The 26732-nt window shown below is 34.1% G+C and overlaps 1 pseudogene; it reads right to left on the bottom strand.

The window, feature by feature from the left end:
- Window positions 1-4044: 4044 nt before the first annotated feature.
- LOC149235657 (14-3-3 protein 7-like) lies at window positions 4045-25148 on the bottom strand (annotated as a pseudogene).
- Between the last annotated feature and the right edge of the window lie 1584 nt (window positions 25149-26732).

The following is a 26732-nucleotide window of genomic DNA, read 5'->3' on the forward strand; positions in this document are numbered from 1 at the left end:
GAGAAAGTCAAGGAGACATCAGCCGAACCTCGACTATGCAGGCCTCCCAAAAACGCAGGACCTGCCTTGTGGTAAGGTACACAAACCTTCATCTGCAGATGCGCTAATATGAAAAGGTACAATTTGCAATCTCCAGTACTGCGAAATCCTTTATAATTTTAATTTAATTGTTATTTAGTTTACCGTAGGAATTTAATTTTAGGTAATATTTTTCATTATTTTTAATAATAATGGTAAAAGAGAAATAATTTTTTATTATTTTCATTAAATGGATTAATTTAAAAGATTATAATATAAATAAATTTGGGATAGTTGTCGTTCATGTGGTTTTGATAAGTTAATTCATAATATTTAGACAAAAATTAGTTTATAAATTAAAGATCTCCATAATTAATAAACGATAATTTTTTTTTTTTTTTTTTGTTAAAAATACGATTATATGTTTTTTAAAATAAATATATTTTTAACTTGTATATCAATTCATTTTAAATTATTTTAGAACATAATCTTGCATCAAGTGGAAAATTGTTTTGAAAGTTTTAATTATGTGTCACTATCATAGTAAATTTTTAAACTAATAACATGTTGATGAGGATTATGATGATTATTATTAATGTTCACTAAGATCAATGTGTCTATAAGATTTTAAGAAAATAAGATATTAATTGAGATTTTTTAATATGTTATTTCTATGATTAAAAAGAAGGGAGAGAAGCTTTCCTAAATCAGTACAGTTTTGTTGCCTTAAAAAGTCAAAAATGTTGGTAGTGTGGAAAATGTTATAGAAATGAGAAAAGATTGCAAATGTTTTGGAAATTAAAAGCTCTCTTAGTATCCCAAAAATGACAAACTCTTTAAGGCCAAAATATTTTGTGAATAAACTAATACCGAATTTTACTTAAACACTTATAATTCATAGAAATATAATCATTAATTTATTACTATTATTCTTTTTAAATTGGTGTCAAAATGCTCATTTGGTACTCAATTCTCAAAATAGAGTGATCTTTCATTTGGTGTGCGTTACTTTCAATGGCATTTTCAAATATGCCTTCTCGAAGATAGTGGGAGGCTTACGATCCCACTAAGATTTTTAAAAATTTTGTATTATAAATATTTTATTTTTAAAAACGATTATGATACGGATAATAATACTTTAATTTTAAACTTATAATTAAGTTAGATATTTAATTAATATTATGAGTTAAAGAATTTCTTTTTATATAATAATATGATTGTAAAGTAAGTTTGATTTTGAATTTTATCAAAATTACATGAAAAAGTTACTAGACACATATATATCTCTTTTTAATTTTAAACTTATAATTAAGTTAGATATTTAATTAATATTATGAGTTAAAGAATTTCTTTTTATATAATAATATGATTGTAAAGTAAGTTTGATTTTGAATTTTATCAAAATTACATGAAAAAGTTACTAGACACATATATATCTCTTTTTAATTTGAATGTGTGATACTTTAGAAAGATGAAATAAATACTTTTGAATTTAAGTGTTAAGCATTTTTCCCACTGCATTATATTAGATACCATTTTTTTAAATCTGAAATAAATACTATTAATAAGTTAAACAAAGAACTGATTATTTTAATATTTCAACAAGTAGGACAAATCCAAAACTTTTCCAAATACAAGCATGTCAACAACTACAATAGGATTTTCACCAGGCCAATTCTTTATAGGCATTTTAATAATACCTAGCACCTAAGATGCAAGTGAAAGAATTGACACTTCTTACTATGATGCATGTGGAAGCTAGCATTAGAGCCCAAGAAATATTTGTTCATTTTGTCATTAGTCGAAGGTGGGTCTATCTAAAGATAGAAGACTCCCTTACCTTGGACTCATTGAGTTCAAAATATATGTGTTCCTCACCATAGGCAAGTTGAAACCTTAAAATGTCCTTTTTCATTTTGTCTCTTAGCCAAGTCTACATGGCTCTAAGAAAACTCCCTGTGTAGCCAATAGCCTCTCAACTTCCATTTCTTGGAAGGCTTCCTAGTTGGGAGATTATCTTCCTTGGGTCTTAGAGTTTCAATATGCTTGGAGACTTGTTTGCGTTGATTTTTTTTTGTGTGTGGAAGAAATGCAATGAAGTTTACTTTCTAGCCAATTAATGTGAGAGTGGATGATTGATAAAATTGAGATTAATATTCCAAGGTGATAAAATAGGGAGCTTTCATTAGCTAGAAAGAACGACATGCATTCCCACATCCTCACAACTAGTCATGTGCATTACTCCTCCCACTGATTCCTCAATGACTCAAAGTAGTACACGCTTGAGAAGGTCCTTCAAAATAATACATGGCACATACCAGGAAGGTGGAAATTCTTACCTAATATTTCTTGGAAGATATATAAACTAGATAAAGAACATGAAAATCTTGGTCTATTAGATGTTTGCACCCAGGGCTTCTGCTTCAACAACAAAGTGGTTAGGACCATAAGTGGGAATTTTTCATGGAAAATGGAATCAGACGTCATATTATTTTTCCCATGAATATTTTTGTACCAGCGCTACATTTATTTAATGGATAACAATTAGAGTTTAGGGTTCCCTTCTAAAGAGATTACAAAATTTTGATTCTTGGCCAATCATACCTTTTCATATGAGTTGGACTCTATGACAATTTAATGTTGGATTGAATTTTAGCAGTAGAAATATCTAGTGTTCTTAGATTACTTATGGCTCTCTTGGCTCACTTATAAAGTTGGATAACAAATTCCTCTCAATTAAAGGACATTGTAAATGGAATGAACTATGAGACCTAGATCAAATTTATTAGTTTGCATGGGATGATATTTCTAGGAATCTGATACATAGAAGAAGTAGAAGACTAATTACCTATAAATAATCAAAATGATTGACACTCATGACTGTGTTAAGGTAGCCATCATACAGTTTGAGTAAGTTTGGAGAAACAGACTTTGAAGTGTGGCATGATGACGAATTTATCTTATAATTTAACTCTCATATGCCATACTGTCATTCGAAGCCGAAACGAAGTGGCATCATTACAACATTTAATTTCAAATGGTTAGTTATAATTAGTGTTTCCCTCTCATATGACATACTGTCATTCGAACCCCAAGTGCATTAGTATCATTATAACATTTAATTCCAGATGGTCAGTTATATTCGATGTTGCAAATATCGACATCAGGATAAAATCAGCAAGGCTCCAAAAAACCAGAAAATCATAAAAATATAGAATATATGTAAAAATCAACAAACATTAGCAAATTAAGATTCCACCAAATTATCGGTAAAAATGGAAAACATAAGAAAGGCTACAAAATCGTGTTTTCACAAATTTTTCATGATAAAATTGAGATGTTTACGACACTTGTTATAATGATGAATGCTCATGGTTGCAAAAAAAAGCCTAAATACTATCTGCTCAACACTAAAGCTTTTAATCCTAAAATACTTCGACGACGAGAATCAATTCCAGAAGTATCTAGAAGGTATAGACTTCCTAGAATTGGTATTAGCAATGGGTTCTCTGTGCATTGTGGAGAGGTGAGAATTTAAAGCACATAATTTGGAACAATGAATTTTTTATAAAGTTTGTGGTCTCATATCAATTGGTGATTTTCACAATGTCTTCTCTAGCTATTTTCATTGGATAGAAGCTAATTGTAGCAACCCTCGATTTCATAGGAAGCTAACTTGGTTGTTCTAGTCTATTCTTAAATGCACTACTCTCTTACATGGAAAGTAAGTTGTGATGTCAATTTTGATAATCCAAAAAGCTCCTTAAGATGAACTTTAGTTGTTTTGGTGAAACGAATCCAGGGTAATTTTTTGAGAAGGTAACAACATTTGTGAAAGGCAAAGTACCAAGGAGTACAGAAAACATACAAAATCTTTGAGATTGTGTCTTATAGGACATGGGCCAAACTGATATTAAGACTATTTTTAGGGTTGCCTCACTATGGCATAATATTAAACAAATGTTATCTGATAGACGTTTGGCAACAAACAAATATATTTATGATCAATGTAGTCAACTAAATTATCTAATGCTTATCCATAAAAAACATGGAGAAATTAATAGCAAACTCAATCCTACCTCCATCTTCCAAGTGATCATATGTCCACAAAGTGAGATTATACCTCAAGAGTTGCATGATTAAAGTGTTATCTTTGAATGACCCTTTAATCAAGGTGTCATGTTATGGAATAGATGCACTAAAAACTTCTAGGCTAGATGAGAAGCCTTACAACACACATAATATATATGAAAAAAGGTCATAGCAAATTTGGCATATACTCCTAAAAATTTCTAAATTCACTAGGCTACTTAAGCCTACTTTTCATATCCATGAAAAAAGGGAAACATGCATACCTTTCAGGTGAATTTAATATTTCATAGTAGAAAAGAGAGAAGTTCAATGCCAATCCAAGTCTGATTGGATGAATTGGCGCTAAATTTGACTCTGGAGTACTTGAAGTTGTCTGCAGTAATGCATTATAAATTGTAATAAATGACTACTCTACCCAAACTCTTTGGACCCAAGTACTTTAATCGAAAGTAACATCAATATTATAACAAGGAAACTAAAGACTTCTCAACAAGGACAACTACACTAGCTTTCACTCAATAGCCTAATGCATAGATACAAACAAAAATTGCAGTAAAGTAGTTAAATTGTAAATAAACTAATAGAGTGAATGGAAATTTGAAGCCTTGTAGAAATTTATCGAAATAGTTCCTCAAGGGTAGCTTCTCCTCAACCAACACTTATATTCTTGACTACAAGGAAGTTTCTCCCTATACAGCATCATAGGTGAACCTTGGCACCACTAATTTTCTGTGTGTTTCCTATTTATTATTTAATCCATTGTGACAACAAACAAAATAGAGAGGTTGCTGAATTTGGTAGCCACCACCACCAAAAACTTATTTCTCTAACTTCAAGAAATACCTTTCAAATGTACTGACTATTACTTTCAATTTCAAGTCCATATTAAATAAAAATTTAATTTCCAATCTATTCATTTCCGATGTTCTTACGCCCCCAAATTTTTCATAATAGGCATTGTTAATGAATCTACATGTTCAATAGAAAAAAAGGATATAAAGAAGCAACAAGAACAAAATAGAATGGATAATTTATCTCATAACAAAGATCATTTTTTCACTTTCGTTGAAGGGCAGAAACTTGAGTAAATTACATACAATGATTAATTAAACAGTAAAAGGAAATGAAATGTAAATGAGATATAAGATCCTACAAAGTAAATGTTAAAAAGTTGAAATAATTATGAGCATTCAATGCAACAAAAGGATATAAATTATTTGTGATGACATCTCAAACAACATTTAATTTAAACCCACACTTATGCATCATCAACAAACATTGTTGCAACCATTACACTTGTGACCAAAAGAAGGTTAACATTCAAGGAGGTGGTAGGAACATCTAGTTGTTGATGGATGAATATATCAATGTACAAATAACAAAGAGTAAATCATGATCGGTTGTAGTTTGAGTACTTTAAAATTATACCAATGTAACTTTGAATGCTTAAGTTGGGTGTTCGTAGGACAAGAAAAACTATTATTTTTTCTTGCTTCTTAGTAGCCTCCAGTAACTTTTCATTACTTTGTACAACTCTATCTAGAAGAGAGGCCAAAATAGAAAACACATGGGGACTTTCACATAATCCTACTTTAGATTCACTCGGGTCAAATGTTGAATACAAATATGCATTGGAACCTTCCTCAACCATGTGAACTTAAGAATCCATGTAAATAAGATGCATGTTCGAGAACCTTGTATTCCATGCCACACCTTCACAGTAGGAAAAACAATGATACAACTACCATTATATATAACTACAAAGCAGCAAACTTACCATATTAATTTGCTTGATACTTTTTAGACACTTGTAATAAAAGTAACCAATAAGTACCACCAGACCTTATCCAAGCATTCTTTGTAACATATCCAAAGTTAATTCAAACTAGTGGACAATTCTAGTAATAGAAGCTAACTTTATGAGGCCAAGCATGAAAGGTAATACTCTAGGAGAAGTAAGTTGAAAGTTTACATGATACCCTTGAAGAAAACAGTGTATTACATGTGTTCAAAATTAATCACTAAAGTGATATGAGGACTTGATGAAATCTAGGATAATCTTCATTAACAACTAACACAATTTAAGGTTATCTCCTACATTATTGCAGTCATGAAAATTAAAACATATGGACCACTTAAAACAACATGTGAAGTTAAATGAGCTAAGTCTTGCTAACATGCTAAAAGACTTCTCAGGAAGGACAAAAAGACTAGATTTAATCGATTCTATATGCTATATTCTAAGTTTTGTCTATGAACCTTTAAGGAAACCTATGAGAGTGACTTTATTTTCTATTTCATATAGCCCTCAAGGAATAGTGAAACATGAAATTCAAAAATAAAAACTATAAATACACTGCAACACCATTTAAGCTAGATTAGTCAAACCAATAAATCATTGGAAGAAACTAACAAAGAGCGAACCCACTAACCATTATATTTACCTGGTTATAATATAATATTCAAGAAGAAAAATTGTGTTAGCTTCAGTTTTTAAATATCTAATAAAGGCATAATCGAAACCAATGAAAATCATTGCATTCCAACTACCACTATTCACAGAGGATTGATAGAGCTTCAAGAAAATTAAAAGACCATTGTCACATGCTTCTTACCAATATATCAATTTTCTTTAGAAAGTAAAAAAAATCCCACCTATTAGTTTTTACATGCTTCATAGAATCTCCCCAAGATTTGATCAATAAAAAGGTCTCCAATAGTGAGCATGAAATTCACACTCTTCTAGTGATGTCAATTCTTCTAATTATGGTGCATGAAGTGAATTAAAAGAGTATTGTTGCATGATTGTTAACCCATATATCAACTTGTTTTATAAGGGGAACACAATCCCACTTATCAATTTTCACATGTTGCATAGAAATTCCTGAGGATACTTCAACAGTTAGTATGCAGTTCACAGTCTCTGGTATAAATACAATATGGTAAAAAAATTAAAGTTAAACCAACTTTCCATTAGCAGAGAAATTAATGACTACCCAATTATAATCAAGCTAACAAAAGCAATTACTAGGACCTAAATCATGCCTTCCACTAGAAATCCCCAAAACAAACTGGGCTTAGTGGAGAAATAGACAATTCCCTGGATCTACAATTTCAGTTCAAATTCTCAGAAAGCCACCATAACAATAAACTTCACCACATGATGTACCCTTTGGAAAACGAAATCCTCTTGTTAAGTAGATCACTAATAAATTTAAACATTTCCTTATCTTTCAGTTACACTATTGAACCCTTCAATAGTTAAAATTTATAATACATCAAATGTTAAGTCTAGATTTCTACCCAGTAAACTTTCAAGGATTAGTCAGTGGCCTCTTTTCTTTCATTTCCTGTTTTGAATTCAACAAGATAATGGTAGTAGTGTCCTTTCCTGTGTAACAACAAAAACCCAACATCCATAACCCCAAAAATAAGAAAACCCAAAAGCTTAATACCCATGTTGCACAAAGATTTCACAGGTCAATATAAGAAAAAATACATTTTATAGTAAAAAACAATGGATTCCCCAATACTAGAGGAAGGAATGAGGTGTTCTTAAATGATAGTCATAATATCATGGAAAATATCATAATACTTTTCTCCAACTTTCTGTCTATACTCTTTGATACACTTCACATTGTGATCATTTCTCTTCGCTTCCTCCTCCTACTCAATGGAAGACATTATTCTCCACGATGCTTACCAAGCATCAATCACATTTTTATACTAAAAAAAGACTAAATTCCTTTCTTCTATAGTTAACTCAACATCCTTCTTCGCCAGCCTCTTTATGACTTCAACGATTTCTACACAAAGTCAACAATATGCACATACATAACATCAAAGATCTATCCTAATGCTGCAACTTCATTTTGCCTTTGATAGGGGTTTTTCCAAGGGATACCTAGAACTAAATAGAAATCACAACAAATAGCAAAAAAAGGGGCTTTTTATCATTGTAGATATATTAATAGAAAATATTTTTGGTAAATTGTTTCATGTTATCATTTTTGAGGAAATGTTTCATGTTAAAAGATACTACATTTTTCCAAAAGAATATGAAGTTCTTTTCCAAGTACAAGCAAGTCGTTCGTAGAGGTCAAGCCTAACACCAAGGACCCACTTTCACATTATGACTGAGGATGTTTCCCCAATGATTTTTTACTTGTGACAAATCACTAGGGTCCATCAATTCAACTTTGTGTGACTTTAAGATAAGATAGGCCCTGAACTTGAAACTAGAACCCATTAGTTTACAAACAGGTGAATGTTTCCTACCCAATAGAACAGAGGTTCCATGTGCTCCCTCTTAGAAAAATAGATGTTGCGGGAGGTTGAAAATATTGGTTGCGGAAGGTTACAAACAAAGACCGTCAATAGAGATTGCAGAAGTTTGCAAACATTGGTTGCAAAGGTTTCGAACATGAATTTTGCTCTCTCCTATGGGCCCCAATACTCTACCTATTTTTGGCCTCTTGCTTTGCCAATATTTGATATAAAAATTATCTTATAATATATATATTTTTATATAACATATAAAACTCCTCTTATCACTTATTATATAAGTCAATATATTGTTTTAGGCTTTTTTTTATTTTTTGTACCCCAATAAGAATGCACATGATATGGTATTGCTTCGTCAATGAAGCCCCCTGAACCTATCAATATGGTTATGTATTAGGCCCTTAGCATAGGCCCATAGGGACTTAAATCAAGAGTCTAGAACTATTTTAGGCATGAGCGCTTTACACTACAATCATTCACTAGGTCCTTCTACATTATTTCCCTAAGGTCTTTAACCATCAGCTCTAAAACTTCCACGCTTGTGGTCACACCATGTACACAAGACCAGTTCATGGTGCATAACCTTTAGCACCCATCCCTTTATCCTTAGCTAAAATCAATGAAGCACATTTGTATTCTTCAGGAGTTAATCCTCTAGGATGATGTGTCCTGTGAGGACCCACCATGCTCTATATGACATATATAGTCTAGTTTGTCTCAACGACTTTTCAACTCAAAGAATCTCCATGCTACTTGCTAAAATGCTTCCACAGTCCCTAACTGTTTGGTGTCGAGGTTGACATGTCCCCGTGGTACCTCACCTTACATACTTGGACCAATGAATGAGTTATTGGGATGACGTTTCTTCCAGCCTATATGAGACCTTTGCAAGGGTATCGTATGTCACTAACAGAGTGGTGTCATGTGCCATCGATTTTTGGCCCACTTGTGTACCTCGAAATGCCAAATTTTCATGTGATCTGTCAGACCCTATTTGGATCCACATTATGTTGACATTATCATGCCATTACATCTCCTCATCACCTCCATTAGCCAATAAAGGTGTGCCATGTGTCATCTTTTGATTTGTCCATATGGGAAAATGTACATGTCAACATATGGTGGAATTAGGGTCCCAACCTTGTATTTTCCATTAAATTCCTTTGTTATTTCATTTCCTTCGAGGTGAATTGTTGTATGTGCTCACCTCTTGCACTACCTCTAATTGCTTCATTATGCCAATTCATCTTGCCACCTTACAGTAGCTCCCATATCCCTGAGACTTTCTTTCACTCCTACCTTTGGATCTCTGAAGCAAAAAATCCTGAGTTGAGCTATCAAGTGGGGCCTCCCCATTTGTTGGCTTTCACCAATCAATACTTTCTCCTCTACTTAGTCACTCAGCCATGTCCTCCCAGTTCCTTATCTTGTCGTGTCAATCTAGTTTCTAACATTGTTTTTGCAGACACCCCCTGTCTAGTTTGGTGGTAAAATGAGGAGGGGATCCACTATTAATGAGGATCGTACATATTCTGATCAGCTGATTGGAAATAAAAACAATAGCAGACCCCCACTTTTGTTAACCTTTAGGTTCGCATGGGCTAATGTAATTTTTACAATGAATAGGAGGGGAGGCATGGCGTTCATCTACCTTTAAATATCCACAAGGTTTACATGTCATTCTTCGCAAGCTAGTCTACTAAGGGAACCACATGTTTGTCCAAATGCAAAACTATCATCAACTAGAAAAATATCACTAACTTTAGCTCTAAAACTTTGAACTTTTAACCCCTGAGATTTGATCTACAATAAATTTTGAGCTAGGGAGGAATTTTTTGACTTGCATATACCACTGGAAGTCTCTTTCATAGCTCTATCCATCTGAGTAATGTCAATGTTCACTCGAAATCCAATTGTTTTTCTCCTTGACCAATCTGCTTGCACCCATGTTTTCATTTTCCATCAATTAAAACTTATACCTAATAAGGTATACCTCAAACACTCAAAAACATATTGAACAACATGGTTGTGTGAGGTTCCCACTTGGGTTGCATGCAAGGTCCATGAATGCAACCTTATGTTGGTTTGTTTTTAGGTTATGCTCACACACATACTATTAGTTGAAATTAAAATTTAAAGATTTAATGAAAAGTAACATAAATTAAAATGAAATGAAATACATGTCACAAAATCTTGCAATCATTCCACATGTCTCATCTATTGAAAGAACACCTTCTATTAGAGTTGCACAAGTATCCACCTTTTCTATATTCTATGGATAAGTACAGTATCATGCTCTGCCAAAATGCAAGTCAAACAAGGGTTGTGAGTAGGTATGGTACATAGGATGTATGACAGAGGGATATCATGGCCTTTGAAATAACAATTGGACTAGCTAATGAAGAAAAGGCAAATCATATGCTTGACATATATCAAAAATACCTCCCAAAACAACTAGAAATGTCATGTACATTGAACCACGAATTCCCTTGTTTTAGAGAATTATCTTAATCAAGGATATGGGTTCAAAAGAACATACCCTATTCCTAGGCTTTGGGTTACCATATTTTTGTGGTTTCCTCCAATCAGTTTAGGTGCAAGCTCTACTAGATCTTGTGATGCAGCTTGGCCTCCATTGCAATTCTTCGACAACAGAAAGGAGGGCTCAACTGACCTGAAGCCTGAACCAGAAAAAAGAGATTATCTTGTTCAAGGATTGGAATGGAAAACTTCTTAAGAAAGGAAGTAGTACTAATAACTTCAATAGAGTGAACGGAGGCTCACTCTGATTTTCTAGGTGGGTTAGCTTGCTGGTGATTCTATGAAATATGCAAAAATTGAATGATAGAGGGACATCATGGCCTTTGAAATAATAATTGGTCCACATAATGAAAGGAAGTAGATCCTTCATTTATTATTTATCAAAAGGAACTCCCACAAAAACCATAAATGGCATGTACATTTCACTATGAATTCCCTCATTTCAGAGAATTCTTCCATTCAAGGATTTGGGTTCACAAGAACATACCTCATTCCCATACTTAGGGATACAATATTTTTTAGGTTTCCTCCAATGTTTCCAGGTGCAAGCTCCACTTGATCCTATGATGGGGCTTGGCCTCCACCCTATTTTTTCAACAATAGGAAGGAGGAATCGATTGGCTTGAGGCCAAAACAAAAAAAATAAGAAATCACCCTTGTTGAGGAAATTTATGGAGAACTATTGAAGAAAGGAAGGACTAAATTCTTCGACAGAGTGAAGGGAGTCTTGCTTTGATTTTATCATTGGGTAAGCTTGTTAAAACACCCATCCTGGATAGTTCTATGAAATTTAAAAAAAATGATAGAGGGGCATCATGGCCTTTGAAATAAGAATTTGGTGTTTACAATCTATCAAAAGGAACTCCCACAACAAGCAAAAATGGCCTATACATTGGACCATGAATTCCCTCATTTCAGAGAATTTTTTGTTCAAATATCTGAGTTGACAAGACCATACCTAAGTTTTATGGTTTCCTCCAATCGATCCGGGCTTAAGCTCCACTTGATCTTGTGATGGGGCTTCGACTCCACAACACTTCTTCGATAGGATGAAGACCCAATTGAAGAACACCATATTTGAACCATATGCAGTTCTTCGACAACAGGAAGGAGGGATCGTCTGGCCTGATGTAAGAACCAAAAACTAAGAAATTATCCTTTTCAAGGAAAGGAATGGAGAGTTGTTGGAGAAAGGAAGGAGGAGTAAGTGCTTCAATAGAGTGAAGGGAGTCTCACTTGAAGAAAGGCCGATTGGCTAGTCTAACCAATTCCACAGTTGTGTGTACCAGAGGGCTTAGGAGATCATGGCAAGACTTGATGAAGTACAAGATACCAGAGTGGAGGTGAACAACTAATGTTAACCAAGTAATGCTAAAGTAATTATACCATTACTTGGCTATGATAAAATTTCCTCTCAACATGATTTTTAGTCCTAAGTTTTTCAGATCGTATGTACCTCTCTACCTCATGAAGAAGCTAAATAAAGCAATCAAATTGTTCATTGGCCAATAGAAAACATTATAAATATTCAATAGGGTGGTGAAAACAAATATTATAACATTTGTGCGAAAAATTTAGGCTTCATTTTTTAGTTTGTGTCACCAATTACTATAGTCCCCATTGAATTATGGCAAGGAATAATAAGAGTCTTCAAGGTATGAGTATGAAGAAGTATTTCGTACATTTCTATTAGAGTTATCGATGGCACATTGTGTAGTTAGTAGTGACTAAAAATGGCACCTACATGGTGATGTGGATAGCTATATGCTTTGTTATGTGTTGTGAGTGAGTGTGGTATTATTATTTTTATGAAGAAAAATAATGGTAATGAAGAAAACAATCGATATGAACAAATATGTATAGGTGTGCTTCATGATAGAAGAAATACTTGTGGTATGTGAGAATATAAAACAGTTATGTTGCACATGTTGTTTGCAGAGTGTTGGGGACCAAATAGATGTAGGTGTGCTTGGTGATAAAAGAAAGGATTATGTTAAGTGAGAAGAGAAATTAGTTATTTTGTACTTGTTTTCTAGAGAGCATTGGGGAATGAGGAACACATCTTTAGGATGACTAGAGTGTATCTCAAAAAAAATTAGGAAACTAAAAATTTGGGACAAATAGATAATAATAATATTAAAAACTATTAAGATTTAGAATTCACCATAAACTTTAATAATAATAATAAAAGAAGAAGATGTTATATTTACTTCAAACTTGTAAGAATTATAAGCTATACTATATTATTATGCATAGCCTTTATACTTGTTAATTTAAAAAAATATTAAACAAGTTAAAAAAAGGTGAAATAGCATTCTATTATTGACAGCTATACATGAGCAAAATGTAGTTTAGCTTTAGAAAACTTAAGTGTAACTCTTTGTATCCATAAGAGAGAAATGTCATTATAACAACTTGTTTTTGGTCAATAATAATAATAATGTTATAGGGTAAAAGGCATTCCCTTCCTAATATGTTTTGTGGTTTTTTAAATGGATTGGATTCATATTTTAGATTAAAAAAGTGATTGAATAAAAATTTAAATAAACATTTAGTATATGACCAGATTTAAGCCATTACTATTTAATTATTTCCACACTAATAAGGTCATTACTATTTAATTATTTCCACAATAATTAAGATTTAGATAATAAAAACACCAAATCAAACTCATCATTCAAAACCCATGCTTTAAATTACAACTTGTACCATAATTTAAATTCACTATGATAAAATCCACGTTTTAAATTACAACTTTCAAAATAAATTTAAATTTAATGATATACAAATATAATGGAAATAAAAAAATATCATATTATCTAATCATTAATATCACCATGTCCAAAAGTATTCAGAAAACCTTAAAATCTACACAAAACGTATTTCAAATCTGTTTAGAATGTCCCTAAAATCTGTGTAAAACTTCTTCCATAAATCCCGAAACGGAAAAATCAAAACAAAGATTTGTTTTTAGGCCAAGTTCCCGTGGTGCAACATAAAAACGAAGAATTTATCCCCAAAGAAGCACAAAGGGTACCATCTCGAAGTCAAGGTATTAAAGCATCATGCGGAGATCGAAGACCTAAAAATGAGCCGCATGTGATCAATTTATCAGTTACAATCGTCCCTATATAAAAAATAAACATTACCGTGCATCGCAGAGCAGATCGCTAAGAAGGTTTTAACTATATGTTATGGCATTAGTAAACTTGTAAATGGATCACATCTCCAAAAGGGAGTTGTCTATAATGCGACTTTTTGAAGATTCCGGTGACGGAATCTGGCAGAAGAATTGAGGTCAAATCTTGATTTCTTGCAGTTAAAATGGTTTTTTAACTGCATATTTGGATTCAGCACACTGAAAACCCCCTGGGACGCTTTCATTGTGCAGAAACTAGCTATCAAACTTGCGATTCCAATAATTCCTGCCGGATTTCGACCGGAAAAATCCGCCAGAAAGACTTTCAAAAAGTCGCGTTATAGACAACTGCCTCCAAAAGTGTGACAATTATATATTTTTTTTACAACTTAAAATAATTAAACTAAATTTATATCAAAATGCTCATTTTGTATTAAAGTGGGTCATTATACCAAAATCCATAATCATTAATAAACATATGTTTCCATAGTATTTGATAAAGTGCATGCCATCAATTCTTAAAATTGCAAGGATTAACCCTACCGTTAAGACAAAGTGACGTTAAAAGTTATGACTTTACATGATTTGTTTTACTGTCTATCTTTGCGTACGACTTTAATAATGGATTCTATTACGGCCACGTTTTCATTTCGTGTGCGTTATTTTCAATGGCATTCGCAAATATGCCTTCTCGAGCATGATGGGAGGCCTACGATCAAACTAAGATTTTCTAAATTTCTATAATATAAATATTTATTTTAAAAATGGCTATGGTATGAATAATAATAATTTAATTTTTTTAAATGTTTTTTTAGGGGTTAAGAGTTAGTTTTTTTGTATTTAAAGAAAAAGATTAAGGGCCAAGATCTGGAGACATCTAGGAGGAGTGAAACTCTGCCCCTTAGGGACCATTAGTTGCTTATTCTAGGTGGCATGGTTTCCCTTGAATAATAGTGATGAGTCACCCTATATTCTCACTTAACAACCAGAGATAGTTTTCCTCATTGCTAGTTTGACAACTAAATTATAATAAGTCTTCCCACCTGTAAAAAAAATCAACAATTTAATATAAAATTATAAGTAAATTAATATGTAATATTTTTTTATTTGTAAATTAAAAAGTCTATCTCTATATACTAATATGATAAGAAAGTTTCATTTTGAACTTCATTCAAATTCCTTGAATAAGTGGTAACTGTACTATGGTTTTATGTGTTACTTCCTTTTTTATTTGAACTTGTGATGCTTTAAAAATAAGAAATAAATACTATTAACAACAATTAGTAATATAAAATTAAACAAAGTCCTAATTATTTCAATACCTTAAACAAATTTCATGAGAAATGCTTACTTGGAATTTGACATCTTTACTTGTTTTTTAAAGTTTAAGATTTTTACTTTCCATTTTAAGATATTTTTGTAAAGAAAAATATCTTGCAAAAATATTGTTTTATAACTTTGTTTTTTTTTTTTAAGATAATATCCCTAATCTTAACCATTAAAATAAAATATCCTATTCAATGTACAATTTAACCATACTTATGTTTTTTTAATAATAATTATACCTTTCATACCCTTAGTCTTGACTCAATAAGCATCACAAGTAAGGAGCTTAGAGTATACCTTATCCAGCCTCTCCACTAGTTCATACCCTTAAGGGTGCACATAAGTTGGAAATAGATTGTATTATTAAATGTAGGGGATTTGTTTTTACGGTCGAGTTCCTGTGCAACCTGTGAGAATTAAAAGAACAACCTAGAAAAACAACCATAGAGTTCAGAAAAAAAAAAAACCATGAGGAGAAGCCATCAAAGAAGGCATCGTGCATTTGTCAAGAAGGTTGAAGGTTCAATAGTTTTTAACTTTTGCCTTCAGAGAAGCATGTCTGCTCCATACAAATTCCTTTTTGTAGATGAGTTGGAAGCCAGAGTGTAAATGTGTTAGAAAAAATGCATAGATGAATCTAGCTAGTAAAGGTTGAACACACAACTTTGCAGAGCAAAAACACTAAATGAAAATCGAAAGAAGAAAAGAATGATTCATTAGAAAATAGGTTACAATGCTCATGATATAGCATTACTGGGTGAAGATACCAAGGTAATGCACCATAGTGGTGATCAATGAGAAGACTCAACACCTACAACAAGTTTCGGAGATAACTAGTCAGTTGCAGAGTGAAAGAAGGAGCAAATCAGGGAGTAAATCATGCAGAAGAACTAACGAGTTGCGGAGTTAAAGAAGGATCAAATCAAGGAGTAAATCATGCAAAAGGAATCTTGCATGTAGTCCCAGGCTCTAACTAAAAGTCTGCATGTAGGTGTGTAGTAGTTCCAACACCTCCCCTGAACACCACTATGGGGAAAAATAGAAAATGGGCCCTAGAAACTAAGGCCAAAGGTCACCCAAAATACAAAGAATCTTGTACTAAAACTGAGGAAAGAGGGAAAACCTCGGGGGAAAAACATCCCCTCAAAATACAATGTAATCAAAAGAAAAGAGGAAGAGAAGACAGTTGCTAAGCAACTGTGTCCTTCACTCCAAGACGATCGCGTAGAGAGCGAAACTTCTGCTCAGTGAATGTCTTGGTGAAGATGTCTACAGTTTATTCTGCTGAGGGACAAAACTGCAAATCAATGACCCGATCATGTACTAAGTCTCTGATGTACTGCATATGGATCTCTATGTGCTTCGTCCACTGCTGTTGTACTGGATCCCTGCAAAATTTGAGAGTGCTCTGATTGTCACACCAAATGACAATGGGCTGGTGGAACTAGACGCCCAAATCAGTGAGGAAGTGTTGTAGCCACAGAGCTTGAATGGTGATGTTGACTACTCCTCTGTACTCGGCCTCAACTAAAGAGAGAGCAATAGTAGCCTGCTTCTTGCTCGACCAACAGATAGGGCCAGATCCTAGACTGAGTGAATATTCGGAGGTGGACTTGCGATCAATGTTGTCTCCCACCCAATCAGAATCTATGAAGCCAAGGAGATTCAATGCAGTGCATGTTGCATAGTGAATCCCGAAGGTGATGGTGCCCTACACATATCGGAGGATGCGCTTGGTAGCATTGCAGTGCAGCTCATGCGGCTCCTGCATGTATCTGGAAACTACCCCTACTGCATATGAGAGATCTGGTCTGGAGTGGGTGAGGTACAATAAGCTCCCCACTAGCTGTCGGTAGAGAGTGTTGTCAACTAATGGAGTGCCACCTCCATCCTCAAGGCGGACCCCAAACAGAAAAGGAGTCGGTGCTGGCTTGCAGTCAGTCATGCGGAATCTCTAGAGGAGATCCCGTGCATACTTATCCTGAGAGAGTTTGATGCCTATGGCATCCTAACTGATCTCAAGACCAAGAAAGAAGTGTAACGGACCCATGTCCGTCATCAAGAACCTATCATGCAAGGTCCTCTTGACTATAGCAATGGCTGAAGCCAAGTTGCCGGTGATTAGGAGATCATCCACATACAAAACTAAGATAAGAAGATAATCATGTGTCCTGAGCATGTAAACATTCGGATCAGACTTACATCTTTCAAAGTTTTGTGATAAGAGAAAAGAATCCATCTTCGCATACCAAGCTCTCAGGGCCTGCTTAAGGCCGTAGAGAGATTTCTTCAGTATGTAGACCAAAGATGAATCCTGAATGAACCCATGTGGCTGCTCCATGTAAATCTCCTCTAATAGGTCTCCGTGAAGAAAGGCATTCTTCACATCCATCTGATGTACTTCCCACCCCTGGGCAGCCGCAATGGAAAGTGTAAGGCGTATGGAATCCATCTTTGCTACTGGAGCAAAGGTCTTGTCATAATCAATGCCATGCACTTGTTAGAAGCCTTTAGCTACTAGCCTCACTTTCCATCTGGTGATTTGCCCATCTGCAGCACTCTTGGTCCTGTAGACCCATTTGCATCGGACAAGTTTCCTTCCTGAAGGAAGGGGGACCAGATCCCAGGTCTGGTTCTCGATGAGGGAGTTATACTCCTCCTCCATGGCAGACTCCCAAGATGGATGCCCAACAGCCTCAACATAAGACTGTGGATCAGAAGAATGAACCAAATGACAATGCCAGGATGACAATGGTTCAGTGGCAGCGAGGGCAAGAGGAGGCTCAATAAACTCTAAGCTAGTCCTATGCAGATCTGAATTATCCCCCACAAGATCAGTTCTAGTAGCTAGGTTGTCTTGTGCATATATCTCACGTAAGCTCCTTTTTCTCTGTTTTATGATAGGGGAATATGATTCACTGCTGGAAGCTCGATCTGGACTTGGATGTGGATCATCATTTGCATGCACTAGATTTGTATTTGAAGACTCTGTCTCTGCATCTACATGCTCTACCTCGGCATCTGCATGCTCTGTATCTGCATCTGAGTGTACTGAGTCATGATCTCAGACATGAGGTAGATAAAAGGTGTCTTCATGTGGTGATAGAGGTGCATGCGAGAGACTTTCCTCAAATTTGACACTTTGCTAAATGATTAGCTTGTCCGTAGAGGGAATCAAGAGTCGGTATCCCTTCACAACATTACGGTATCCAACAAAGACGCACTCAATGCTCTGTGGATCAAGAGATTTCCTCTTTTCAGAGGGAATCTTGGCCCATGCTCGGGACCCGAAAACACGGAAGTGAGTGACCTCTGGTTTAGTGCCACTCCAAGCCTCAAAGGGGGTCTGATCCTTGACAGACCTATGAGAAGATCTGTTCTGGATGTAGTTAGCACAATTAAGTGCTTCGGCCCATAGCTTATGAGGTAGTGACTTAGCATGCAACATGCAGGAAGCCATCTCCTTGAGAGATCAGTTCTTTCTCTTAGCAACTTCGTTCTGTTGTGGAGTGTATGGAACTGTGTACTGCAACTGTATGCCAAACTGAAGGCAAAGGTTCCAAAGTGCTATGCTAACATATTCCCCCCCATTGTCTGTATGGAGGGCTTTGATCTTTCTCTCTGACTGTGTCTCAACTAGTGCTTTGAAATCTTCAAAGTGCGCAAAAACTTTAGATTTGTTCCTATGAAGATACACCCAATTATAACGTGAGAAATCATCAATAAATGTAAGCACATACCTTTCTTTGTTGATGGAAGGATGAGGAAAAGGCCCCATGAGATCACTATGGATCAGATCTAGAGGAGAGGATGCCCTGTGAGTCTTGCCAGTGTTAAACTTTTCTCTGGGATGTTTTCCAAGGACACACCCTTCACAAATTCCTTTGGAGAAACTGATATTTAACAAGCCTTCCACCATCTCATGCTTGCTTAGCTGCTGCAAATACTTGTAATTTAAGTGACCAAACCTCTCATGCCAAAGCCTACTACTATCATCAGCATGTGTAAGAAATAAGGAGGATTCAAATTCAATAAATTCAATAAATGTATACAGTCTGGCTCCATTGTTTACCTCACCTATTGCAATTTTGGAGCTGCTATGTAAGTCATATATGTTCACTACATCTGGAGTGAATTCCACTCTCTTTCCGGTGCTGGAATGAGTGATCTGATAAACTGAAAGCAAGTTTACCGAAAGTTTTGGAACATGAAGCACATCTTCAAAGCTTCCATGTAAAAGTTCCACTCTACCTTTTCTGGTGACCTCAATAGGTGAGTCATCTCCCATGAGGATGGGAGGTCCTTTGCATGCATCCAAAGAGGAATAGACTTCCTTTACAGCAGCCATATGATGTGATGCACCAGAATCTATAATCCATGCATCAAGGGAAGAATTAATTGCAACTAAAGCATCAAAATTGTTACCTTTCCTATGTGGCGAATCCTCAGTTTTCTTCTTGGCGCCCTGAGGGATGTGGTCCCCAAGGCTGTGCTTCTGAAGAATTTCTGCCATTTCCTCAATTTGTTTCTTCATGCAAGAGGATTCTGGATGGAATCCTCTTTGGAAGTAGGTGCATCTATTTCCTTTCTTCCCTTTCTCATTTCTCGAGCCATAGGAGTCATTGAAGGGCTTGGTGTACCCTTCCTTCTTTGGATGGGAATGCGCTTTTCCCTTGTCTTTTTGCTCCTGATTTTTCTGATTTGAATTAGATCTGTGATTTTTATTGTAGCTTCCATCGTGCACAACAAGTGCATGCGCTTTTGGAGGTTTGGCTTTCCCCATGCCAATGAGTTTATCTTGCTAAAAAATAAGGGACTCCATAAATTCTTTGAGAGAAGGCATAGTCTAGGATTTACCTGTTGCAAGCCTTACTGAATGAAATGTTGACACAAAGACGGAGTATTCCGGTCTGAGCTTTGACATAATAGAGAGAACTTCGCGACTCTCCTCCTTGGATTTGTCAATTCCACAACCCTTGAGTTGCAGCAATAGATCATTATATTTGGTGAAGAAGTCTTGAATTCTTTCATAGTTCCATGGATCCAATGAGAGCAGTTCCACTTCGAGCAGATGTCCTTTCATCTCATCCTGTTTCCCGTAGAGATCATCAACCTTTTTCGAAATCTCATTGGGAGTATTGCAGGCAGATAGATGAAACTGCAACTCTGGAGAGATGCACATGCATATGGATCCGTGGGCCTCATCCATACGGTTAAGGTACTTGGATTTCTCTATGGCTAAAGTGGGTTCCACTTCTTTAGCCATGGTAATCATGTACAACCCTTTATGGTGAAGGTATCGAGCCATTTGGTCCTTCCATTCGTGATAGTTGTATGGTGTTAGAATCGATGCTTTGGGAAACTCCATTTTTCTGTGATCTTCGATCTCCAAGCTGTAATACCTGCAAAATAAAGTACTGGTGCACCTTTTATCTAGCAACCTGTGGGCTCTGATACCATGTAAATGTGTTAGAAAACCTGCAGAGATGAATGTTGCTAATAAAGGTTGAACACACAGCTTTGCAGAGCAAAAACACTAAAAGAAAATCAAAAGAAGAAAAGAATGATTTATTATAAAATAGGTTACAATGCTCATGATATAGCATTACTGGGTGAAGATCCCAAGGTAATGCACCATAGTGGTGATCAATGAGAAGACTCAACACCTACAACAAGTTTTGGAGATAACTAGCCAGTTGCGGAGTGAAAAAAGGAGCAAATCAGGGAGTAAATCATGCAGAAGAACTAACCAGTTGGGGAGTTAAAGAAGGAGTAAATCAAGGAGTAAATCATGCAAAAGGAATCTTGCATGTAGTCCCATGCTCTAACTGAAAGTCCGCATGTAGGTGTGTAGTAGTTACAACACAGAGTTGGCGAGTTAGTTATGTGATGAGAATTGTTGTGGCTAGTTTCGTAGTTTTATGAAACCATTGCAGATGCTGACCATTCATGTAGTAGACAGTAAGACAACTAAGAAAGTCAAGGAGACATCCACAGAACTTTGACTAAGCAGAGACAACAAAGAAAGTCAAGGAGACATCAGTGTAACCTATGTAGGCTTCCCAAAAACGCACAAGCTGCCTTGCAGTAAAGTACACATAATGAAAAGATGGAATTTTTAGTGGAATTTTTTAAAATAAATATTTAGAAGTTTAATTTAATTATTAATAATTATTTAATTTATGGTGGGATTTAAATTTATTGATTATTTTTTACTATTTTCAGTAATAATCATATAGATGGATCTCAAAAGAGATAAAGATATATTTTCTATTTTTTAAATTAAATTGATTAATTTAAAATTTTATCATAAAAACAAATGTGAGATAGATGTTGCTCATGTGGTGTTAATAAGTCAATCCATAATATTTTAACAAAACCCATTTATAAATTAAAAATATCCATAATTAACCAAGGATAAATCTCTATGATTAAAAATTGATTATATGTTTTTCTAAATAAATATATGTTTAACTTGTATATCAATCCACCTCAAATCATTTTAAAGCATAACCCTGCATTACAGGGAAAATTGCTTTAAAAGTTTTAATTATGTGTCATTGTGATAGTAAAATTTTAAACTAATAACATGTTGATGAGGATGATGATTATTACTATTAACGTTCACTAAGATCAATGTGGTCTATAGGGCCATAAGGAAATAGGATATTAACTGAGATTTTTTAAGATTTTATTTCTATAATGAAAAAGGAGAGAAGCTTTTTCTAAATCAAGACAGTTTTGTTGACTTAACAAGTCAATAAGGTTGGTAGTGTGGCAAATGTTTTGGCAATCCAAGAGAAAGTGTTTTTTCATCTTCAACCTTTTTAGTATCCCAAAAATAACAAACTCTTTAGCTTCAAAGTATTTTGTGAATAGACCAATACGAAATTTTACTTAAAAGCTTATGATCCATCCATAAAAGTGTAATCATTAATATTTTTTTTTTCGTATTTAATGTAAGTAAACATGCACAAAATAATTGATTATCCCTTTCAAATCCAAAACTAGAATGACACATTCTAACCAAAAGGTCTCACAAGGCTTAGTATATATTTTAGAACCTCCATAAGTACTTCAATAGGGGCCACTTCGGAAATCTATCAATTATCTATAAATAAAAAAATTTCATATATAATTTTTTAATAATTTAATTCTATATCATATATTAAGAAATTTGATTTTCTTGATAAAATCTGAAATTATTTTCATTAATTCTATATCATATTTTTTTTATTTTTAATTATTTGATATTCTTTATTATAATTATAACTTTTATGATAACGTCTTTCTTATATTGAACATTAAAAAATATAAGATTTTTCAATATAAAAAATTTAATATAAAATAATTATATAAAAAAAATATTGCAAAATTTGTATAAGAAATTACAATAAGATTGCAGGACACAAAATCCACTCTAAATATAATAAAATCATCAATATATTTGTAACGCCCCTAGTAAATCGATAATGTTTTAAGTAAGGAAGTAAAATTTAACTGTTGACTAAGGTTATGTTTGGTGAAATTAAAATAACTATGTTGCTACTGATGTTAATTAATTATGTTGATTAATTATTGCTACTACTGTTTAATTAATTATGTTGATTAATTGTTGTTAGTAGCTATTGAGGTGGTTGGAAAAAGAAAACCTAACTACCTTCATGAGAAGGTTGAGACCCCATAGGAAAAGGGGGAAAGTTATGCTAAGTCTGGTAGAGACCAGATAGCGGAGGAAAAAGAAAAGAGAGTTGCTCTTTTGGAAAAAAATGCTATGTCTGGTAAAGATCAGATGGCATGTGTCTGGAAGGCGGAAGCTTCCTGAACCGCTACGTCTGGTAAGGACCAGATAGCGTGACTCTGGTATAGCCAAAGAGTTTGCAGACAGTGAAGATCTGCAGAAGTGCTTGGGGGTGGAAGATCGAGGAGGATCTTCCTAAGGTCGGGAGGTTGACAAGCGCAATAGAGAGGTTTGCCTCTGTTCAGGTATGGATTAACTGAGAAACTTAATAGTTATTAAGGGTTTATGTATACTGTGAAATTAATTAGGGTCTATGACAGGCCTAGAACTGTGTATGGCATTGGAAGAATTTCTGTAATTATGCAGGAATTGGTAGAGATGGAAAATGTAAACACATTGATGACATTTAAGAACGAATTTTTGTGCGACTGACAGAAGGAAGAAAATATTAAACTAGATTTAATTAAAGATCATAGATTTCCATACTGGAACAATTCCTGTAGCATAAGTGACAGTTAAATGGAAAACAAAATACTGTGTATATTTATTTCAGCCTACGCAGATAAATTGAAACAATATATATATCTATATATATATATATATATATATATATATATATATATATATAAATATTTGCATACAAAGATCCCAAGAATGCTACTGAGGAAATAAAGAAAACTGTAACAGGTCAAAAATTGAGTCAATATGTGTACTCTCTAGACTAAACAACCAATCGAAGATCGCAGGATCACCATCTTAACAGTGTAGTTTAAGAATGAATAATTCGGTAACGAAAAACACTCCAGTACTTGAAAAACAAAGGAAGGGTAGCGCCCACATCATAAACATAAATAAACGATAACAGACATTCCAAAAAAATCAAGGAACGAGCCTGTAAAAAGAAAACGGTCGTAACCTGTGTGAGTATGATCGGGCAGCCAGCGAGGGCTTCCGAAGTCGAAGCCAGCAACCCATATTCTTCAAACAGGAAATAGTAACAGTAAACAAAACCATAGAGATATGTTTCTCTTAATTGAAATTTACAGGAAAATCCTCTGAAGAGATAAGCGTATCCAGTGTACACAGCAAATAATGAAAACTTCAAACTCAGGCGAGAATCTGTCCATGGTAAACCAGCAATCTTTAAAAAAAATATTGAACCGTAAAACGATTCTATGGAGAAGCACACAATTCATTATCCAGCCAAAGTTCAATTAACAATAATAACTGAAACTTTATACAATTATTCGCCGTAGGGTGTAACCCTCGGCTCTGAAACAAATTATACAGTAAAGGACAGGTATTAAACGCAACCCAACTAGGGTTTCCGCCTGATCTACTTGGCGCAGAACCCAAATAGTTTACAAAGTAACAGAGGCGGGGAAGCCGTTAATTTTCCACATTGAAGGAAAACCCACGAAACAGTGATAGACTCCCATGCTCAAGCACAGCTCAGATAGCCTGCCAAGAAGGACAACGGCTCAGTCCGTTACCCAGGGTCTTTTCCTAAATTTTTAAACCACGGGAGTAAACGTCTCTTACCCGGAACATGGAGTGAGTAAGGAAGACAGAACAGGTCCTCCATCGAGCGCTGGCCACGGCACCGAGACTCCGCACCTGAGACAAAGGGGTCATTCAAAGAAAACGGAATAAGAATCAAATCTGTGAAAAGAAAATAAAAAAAGAAAAAAAAGAAAACGAACTGTAAAAACAAGGTGACATTCACCAGGGTGAGGGAGCACCGGTTTACCATGACCGAGGATGGGAGGCAGAGTTCCTTTCACACCACGGACCGCATGATGGAGAGGTTTCCTGTGCGAAAATGCAAAAGCACCAGAGACCTGTGAACGACAGAGGATTACACTAACAATGAACTGCTAAAGAATTTCCAAACGTATTGAAAGGCTTTCAAGTCATACCACCCACACCTGGATCGACTTCAACCGTCGATCTGGATGGTCTCATCTCCACCGTAGGAATGGGCATAGAAACCCGGGAAGCAGCCATCGTATGGTAATTTCGAGATATGTATCAGAAAACATTAACTCCTGGAGTCCTGAGCACGCTATATCACATGGTGTCGACAGGCCGATCGTTCATCGTGCCAGATGGACGATGTGGGGAAGGCCAGTTGGACAAGCGCCAGTTGCCCGAGCGATTCTCGGCAACACTCATTTCCAGGCCAGATTTTTAGGCGTAAAGCATTAACTCAATTAAGAAATTACTAAATAGCCATTCATTTCCGTGGTACCAACGACCAATTTTATATAATATCCATTGTACCGTATAGATTATCATTGTCAGCCGAATGTTGGTTCTCGAGAATGAAACAGAATTACATTATTAATGTTATGTGCTATGGTTAGCATAGATATAACTTAGCAATAATACGTTTCCTATGATATGTAAATGAATTAAAAATCTATTATTGCATTTGAATTCTTATTGTTAAGTTCTATTATTGTTAAGGTAAAAAAAAATTATTACTCCTGTTCTGTAGTGTTACAATATTTTAGATAAATAATTAATATTTATTCTTGTTCTTTTAGGTATAAATCTTAAACTTCTAATATAAAAATCACTATTACATGAAAATTATCCAAATATTCAAAGATTTATTAATTATATTACTATAAAATTTTTAAAATACTAATAATTTTGAAAAAATATCAGTAAAAAAGTATTTTAAAAAACATATTAAATAAATTAAAATTTGAATATAAATAATATATTAATTATTCATAATTTATCAGTAGTTTTGAATGATAACTTTTACTTGAAAGAGCAACAAACTCAAACACCCAATAAAATGATTTTAGACACAACTAAGAAAAGGTAATGCAACATCGTTTGAAGGCCTATTATAAGAGCCACACAGAAAACTAATCGTGGCACACGGGGAGGTATAATTTTAATTTTAATGATATTTAAATATATTCTACATTTTGGTTAATCATTATTAGTTTTTATCAAAAAATAAGATAGGGATTATAGCGATAGTACGGTTATTTTATTGTGTTTTACATTTTTTATTTAATTTTATTAAATATTTAAAATAATTATATTTATATAATTCTAAAATATTCATAATAATTTATTTATCAAATTAACAGATTCCAATAATGAAAAGATGGCTAAATTATATCATCAAAACGGCATCATCTCAATTATATCACATGAATTATTAGCAGAACTTTACAATTGAAGTGACGTTCAAATTTATAGCGACCATTCACATTTTTATTTGGGCAAATAAATTATGCCTGATACGATATGGGGACGAGACAGTCGTTGATTTAGATATATTTTAAGTTTTGGTGAAACATCATTTATCACCTTTAGGAAATTGTTATTGTTATTGTTTTTTTCTTTTTAAACCTTTAAAGCATTCTAGAGTTTAAATTTTGTATTTTTTTTTTTTTAAATCTTTATTAAAAGTGAGTGAGAGTTATAAATTTAAATGATGAAATCTACCTAATTTAAATATAATAAAAAAAATAAAAAATTAAATTTATTTAAATATTTAAAAACATAATTTAAATCACATAAAAATTCAATTTCTATATATATTTCCTTGAAAAAAACAAAACC

Source organism: Pinus tabuliformis, chromosome 8, assembly GCF_031772625.1.
Source record: "Pinus tabuliformis cultivar Carrire ecotype Pingquan chromosome 8, CPIR1, whole genome shotgun sequence".
NCBI classification, from domain to species: Eukaryota; Viridiplantae; Streptophyta; class Pinopsida; order Pinales; family Pinaceae; genus Pinus; species Pinus tabuliformis.